General features: G+C 50.5%; 1 pseudogene; it reads right to left on the minus strand.

The window, feature by feature from the left end:
- LOC127207889 (proteasome subunit beta type-3-like) overlaps positions 1-2,881 on the minus strand; it is a 55,712-nt pseudogene extending 52,831 nt beyond the window's left edge.
- Between the last annotated feature and the right edge of the window lie 4,114 nt (positions 2,882-6,995).

Genomic DNA, 6,995 nt, shown 5'->3' on the forward strand with positions numbered 1-6,995 from the left:
TCAAGTTTAGTTTAGGGAATCTCTCAGAGCCGCATAGGCTGACATCTTGGTTTCTAGTGCAGAGATGTTGGGAGATAGTGGGACCTTCAGACTTGGCTAAATTTAAGTACTTGTGGGGGCAGTGGAATAGCTTATGTGGGGCAGTGGAGTAGCTGACGTGGGGCAGTGGAGTAGCTGATGTGGGGCAGTGGAGTAGCTGATGTGGGGACAGTGGAGTGCTGATGTGGGGGCAGTGGAGTAGTTAATGTTGGAACAGTGGAGTAGCTGGTGAGGAGTGGAATAGACTCTGGGAGACTTTAGAGCCTTCATATTGTGACAGATGCCTCCTTCCAGACTGCAGATAAAGGTCACTCCTAAATCCCAGAGTAAAACATCCACTTATCTGGAAATGCCAAAAAGAAGAATGCGCCCTTTCCGGAGCTGAGCCCTACAGGCTGTAACAGGGAGCCAGGGAGATAAGAGGACATCAGGTGGTCCCCACCCAATGGTTTCCATCTCAAAGTTAGAGAATGTCTGAGCCTGGGCCAAGGTCTTGGAGTCAGAGAAAGTGAGCATCCGGTTTGACATTCTCTGGTGGCCTGGGTCAGTGTGGGTGGGTCAAGGGGACACTGATAAAGCTGGAGCTGGCCCATAAGGTTGGTTCCGCTGGAACTCATCTGCAGGAACAAATCGCCAACACCCAAGCCTGGCTCCTCTGTCTGCCTTTGACGGGGCCTACCTCTGGCTGCAGATCATGCTGGCTCATGGCTGACACTGGGAAGGAGCAGTCCCTAGGGTGACACTCTCCTGTCAGGCTCCAGGAGTCTGTAGTTGCGAATTCGATGGCAAGTTGAGCTCCTTATGAGCAGTACAGTCCAGGTATGGCTTGAGGGTGACCCAAAAAAATCCATGTACCAGGGGCTGAGGAGACGGCTTAGTTTGGTAAAGTGCCTGCTTCAGAAGCCTGGCTTCGGATCTCTAGCACCAATGTGAAAGTGGACACAGTGGCATGTGTCTGTATTTCCACCACTTAGTGGAGGTAGTGACCGGTGGATCCCTGGAGCTCACTGGCCGGCTGAGCTCCAGATTCAGTGAGAGACTCTGCCTCAAGAAATGAGATGCGGGTAGATCAAGCAAGACCCCTGAGGTTGACCTGTGGCTTCCACACATGTATTTCACACACGCCGTTCATTCTGTGTGTCATTTGCAGACAGCTCGGCCTCTTCCCAGTCCAGTCCTCACCAGGATGCATAGCTCTGATTGGTTCCTGGTCTATGGGACCCTCCCTCACTGTTCTCTGCCTCCTTCCCCGGGAGGCAGCTCTGCTGACACCTCTGCCTTTCAGTTGGACTGTGCTGCACGTCTTACCTTTCCCAGGGTCTCCTACCCTTCAGGAGAGCTTGGAAAAGCTAAGAAGTTAAGAAAGCTCCTTCCTTCCCAGTGCCCTGACTGTGATCATGGCCGCTATGCAGAGAATCAGGGCCCAGGCACAACTTCCTTGATGTTATTGGAAGAGAGGTGGAGCACAGGCCCACACACTGGTGTACTATGGGTGCCTGGAAGGCAGCCTTGGAGGGTCCGGTCCATGTCTGTAGGAGGAGCCATTGTTGCAGTGGCTTAAATAATTAGGTGTTTCCTTCCTCAGACTCCCAGAGGCTGGAAGGCCATGGTCAAGTGTCCACAGGGCTGCTTTCTGCTGAGCCCTGTCTCCTTGGCTGTTATCACTTGGTTACCCGGCTGTGGGTGGCTCTATCCCAATTATCATTATCATGACCATAATGTCTCCGGCTCCTCTTTCATCTTCTACTCCTCCTTTGTTTTATTTGTTTGTTTGCTTGTTTTGAGACATGTTTTAATGTAGGCCAGGCTGGTTTTGAACTTGAGTGAGCCTGAATTCCTGATTTCCTGCCTTCACATTCTAAGTACTCAGATGACAGGTGTGGGCTACCCCACCTGATTCTAACCTCCTCCTTATAACATTTATTTATTTTAATTTTATGTGGGTCCATATTGTTTATGTGTATGGATATGCATCACATATGCTCAGTGCTCACAGGGGCCAGATGAGGGCAGTGGATTCCCCGGAACTAGAGTTACAGATGGTTGTGAGCTGCCAGATGGGCGCTGCGAACCACACCTGGGTCCTCTAGAAGACCAGTATGCTCCCTTATCCACCGGACCATCTCTCCAGTATCCTTAACCACTGAGAGACGACACCAGCTCTGTTGAAGTAGGCCTCACCCTATTAGGGCATTTAACTTTAATTATCTCTTAGAAGTGTTCTTTCAAGACATTGGGTGTTAGGGACTTCAGAATATGGATTTGGAAGACACAATGCAGCCTGCTAGCCCACAGAGAATAAGTATAAGGCTGAGACCATATCCCTGCCTTAATGTGGAGGCTGAGAGAAAGATAATCTAGCAGGAGGCTCATGGCTGGGATTGTAGCCAGATGCTGGAGAAGAAGGATGTTCAGGCTTGTCTCTGGAGTCCTGAGCCCCAGCAGCAGTACCAGACAACCCCCTATAGAGGTAGCTCCAACCCATGATTCTTGGACCTCAGTTGGTGAATAGATGAAGATTTGGAGGCTCACAGGTCCAGTGACCACACCTAGATTTGTGTTGATATAGGCCGGACCCAAACTGTGGAGCCTTCCCAAGTAGTAAGGACAGGGTTCTACAGAAGGCCTGCAGGGGAGGGGTCAGGTGGGTGGGGAGAGGGTGTCACATGTATCTACCACCCTTGGCTCCAAGTGACAATATGTCCACGTAGGGCAGGGAAGTTCTTCTTGTGTGGCTAGGATGGCAAAGATGGCCATCCCATTCTTTCACCTTGGAGCTGAGGATGCTGCCCAAGCTGGCAGGAGTACAGGCCACCACCAAGATCAACATGGCGATGACCATGTTGTGTTCAGCTTTTCTGTCATGTATCATTTCAAAAGTTCTGGGACTGAGGGGACATTTGTGGAGAAAATAAGAAGCCATGTTCTTTTGCCCTCTATGAGAAAGATGCATTCTGCATGTGGTAGTTAGCAGGCTTGTTTCATGTGGCTAAACTTGCACTGCTGAGCAAGCATGGGCTGCATCCATCCCAATAACCCCACATGCTTTTCACAAAGGTGGAATGGTGCCCACACCCACCCTATGGCCTGGGTCTGCTATGTGCCAGCATAAAACACTTTCTATATAGTTGTGGTCAACTGTAGCCCAAAAAAAAAAAAAAAAAATCAATGGAAAATTCTAGAAATGATTCAAAAACATCCTCTTGTTTCTTGGTTTGAGTGAGGTGATGCAATCTCATGTCATCCTGCTTCATTTAGTGCAGGGTGGGAATTACTCCTTTGTCCAGCGTTTCCATGCTGTGTACAGTACCTGCCGCTTAGTTAGTTAGTGGCTGTCTCTTGCTAGGCTCACTGTCTCAGGACTGCAGTGCCTGTATTCAGAGAACAAAGCTCAGGAGGGATGGTGGCAATTCATGGGGGCGGAGTCTAGAGAAGCAGACAAGGGCTTTCTTTCATGGAAAGGTGAATGTTTATCTAAGCGGTCTGCAACTGTTTCCTTCTGAGGGAAACACTCTTTCCTGGAGGGAACGGGGAGGCTCCTAAGACTCTATAAAGCTTAGGGAATCTAAGGGAGTCATGAGGCTCTCCCCAAGGTTGTAAGAGCAGTAAATGCTGGCGGGAGATGGCTCTTCAGTGCCGCTGTCTGCAAGTTGTGCAGGGAGCCCTGGGGGTGTTGCCTTCAGGGATCATCAAGCTAGGGTGGGCTTTCAGTGTCACAGTTGCTTTGGGTTACCCATGCTACCATAAGTAACCCCAGGGAGCTCATTGGTCCCCCAACCTAGACTTGGGTGGGATCATTTCTTTGATCTGCCATCAGTGTCCTATCTAGGGTGAGTAGATGTTTGGTCACCTACCACAAAATAGGTTACATGTGTGTATAAGAAAACAAAACCAACCAGCCAACCAACAACACCAACAACACCAGCAACACCAACAACACCAGCAACACCAACAACACCAGCAACACCAACAACAACACAACACCAACAACACCAACAACACCAACAACACAGCAACACACAACACAAAACACCAGCAACACCAACAACACCAGCAACACCAGCAACACCAACAACACCAGCAACACCAGCAACACCAACAACACCAACAACACCAACAACACCAACAACACCAGCAACACCAACAACACCAACAACACCAACAACACCAGCAACACCAGCAACACAACAACACCAGCAACACCAACAACACCAACAACACCAGCAACACCAGCAACACCAACAACACCAGCAACACCAACAACACCAGCAACACCAACAACACCAACAACACCAACAACACCAGCAACACCAACAACACCAGCAACACCAACAACACCAACAACACCAGCAACACCAGCAACACCAACAACACCAGCAACACCAACAACACCAGCAACACCAACAACACCAGCAACACCAACAACACCAGCAACACCAGCAACACCAGCAACACCAACAACACCAACAACACCAACAACACCAGCAACACCAGCAACACCAACAACACCAACAACACCAGCAACACCAACAACACCAGCAACACAACACACAACACCACCAACACCACAAAACCAACAACACACAACACCAACAACACCAGCAACACCAACACACCAGCAACCACCAGCAACACCAGCAACACCAACAACACCAACAACACCAACAACACCAGCAACACCAACAACACCAGCAACACCAACAACACCAACAACACCAGCAACACCAACAACACCAGCAACACCAGCAACACCAACAACACCAACAACACCAGCAACACCAGCAACACCAACAACACCAGCAACACCAGCAACACCAACAACACCAGCAACACCAACAACACCAGCAACACCAGCAACACCAACAACACCAGCAACACCAACAACACCAACAACACCAACAACCATAGTACATACAGAGCTCAGCACTCTGTCTGGTTTCATATACATACTGGGGGCCCTGAAGATGTCTGTCATGGATAAGGGGATCTTATACTGGCTACCTCTTTGCATATTTAGCCCAACTTCAGGAGGCAGACCCTGGTTTTGTTCCTATTTTATAGACAAGCTAACCGGGGCCTGGCACGGTTAGTCACCTTTGAGGTCCAGGATCAGCCTCAGCTGCCAAGAGCTCACTGGGAGACAGAAATCTCACAGCAGTAGGGTCACAGTGTCAACATGTTTGTGCTCTGCAGTGTGTATTGCCAGCCCCACATTCTCATTCCAGATTACTCCTCCCCCCCCACGCTCCCCCACTATCCCCACCACCCAGCTTTCTGTGTCTGCACCCTGGTCACCATGTCAGAGTTCAGGCAGAACAGGGAGCAATTGGATTTAAAGCCCCTTGCTTTGAATTATTCATGCCTCGTCCCTAACTTCCCAGGAATAATTTAATAAGCCAGGGCAGCGGCAGGAGGGCACCCGACTGAGCAGCGTTTGGGAGGTACACTAGGATTGTGGGTAAGGCTACCCCCAAACCATCCCTCCTTCTACAGGAGGCTGTCCCTGAGTGTTCCAATCTGAGCATCCCTGGTGTGTTACAGCGCAGCCTACAGGTCCAGGGGCCCCGCCCCGCCCCCCCCCCCAGCACCTCAGGTATTCACCTGTCACCTCCTGATATCAGAGCTCTGCTGTCTCTGGCCCAGATCACACCCCTCACCCGAGAGACTGGGATGGCTCCCCATTGTGGCATTGTCCTATTCCAGTGCCTTCCCCTCCCTCCCCCGCCTCCCCATTTCTCCCACCATGTATCTAACACACATGGGTGAAGTGCGTTGGCCGGTTCTGTGGTTTCAGTGTTGGTCTCTCCCTTAAAATGTGTGCCGAGATTTAATTGTAAAGTGACAGCGTGAAGACATGGGGGCATTTTGAGGTGAGTGTGAGTGTGGGGGGGGGTTGGTGCTGGCTCAGCCCCTCTTCTCTCTCAGCTATTCTGTTCTCTGCTATGGAATGTTGTGGCATGAAGGCAATGGCTAGCTGCTGACGAGGAATTCAGTGGCCATGCTCATGGACGCCCGTAGTGTAAGAGCTGGAAATCCACTACAGAGGAGGGGATGAAGCCTCCTCTATGTACTTCCGGCCTCCAGAACAGTGAGTGGGTGACGTTCTGCCCATGATAAACACGCCTCCCCTGTGGCGGCAGTCTCTTATAGCAGCACAAAGCAGACTACGTTACATCATTTTTGAAGCCCTGTAGCTGCGGCCTCTGGGTCAGCCATGCTATCTTCTTGCAATCTGTCATGTGGAGCCGTGGGGAAAAGGAAAGTGGCATAGTATGCTTGTAATGAGTTGAGACTAATTAAGAAACACTCTACTCGCTCCCCGCTAAAGAGTCCCTGTGTCCATTAGCATCGGACCCCACATTTCCCTTTCCCGTACCTCACAGCCACAGCTAAATGCACCTGCCTGTTCAGACATTTCTGGTAAGAGCATGGAGTCTGGCTTCTTTCATGTGGTCTAATATGTCTGGGGCTCATCCGTGACGTGGTGGGAATGGTGGCTTTGCGGATCAATTTCTCACTGGTCTCCTTCCTGGTGAAGCTGCCAGGTGTCACCCTGAGTCTCAGTGACCTCCCTGGGAAGCAGCAAGTGTGTTTGTTTCTTGTCTGTATAGTCACTACTGCAGCTGTGGTGGCTTCAGAGGAACTCTGGCATCAGCTCACAGCACAGGGGTCAGACGGCTGGCTCTGCAAAGGGGGCTTTTTCGAATGGTTATTTTATCTTTTTTCCTTTTTTCCTTCCTCTTCCTCCTTCTCCTCTCCTTCCTCTTCCTCAGCCTCTTTTTTTTTTTTTTTTTTTTGAGTCAGGATCTCACTGCAGCTCTGACTGGTCTGGAACTCCCTATGCAGACAAAGCTGACAGCAAACTCTCAGAGACCTGCTGCTCTTGCCCCCCCCCCCCCCAAGTGCTGGGATTAAAACTACTGTGCTCCACTGTTCATTCCCCCCCACCATCTCTC

Source organism: Acomys russatus, chromosome 25, assembly GCF_903995435.1.
Source record: "Acomys russatus chromosome 25, mAcoRus1.1, whole genome shotgun sequence".
Classification (NCBI taxonomy): Eukaryota; Metazoa; Chordata; class Mammalia; order Rodentia; family Muridae; genus Acomys; species Acomys russatus.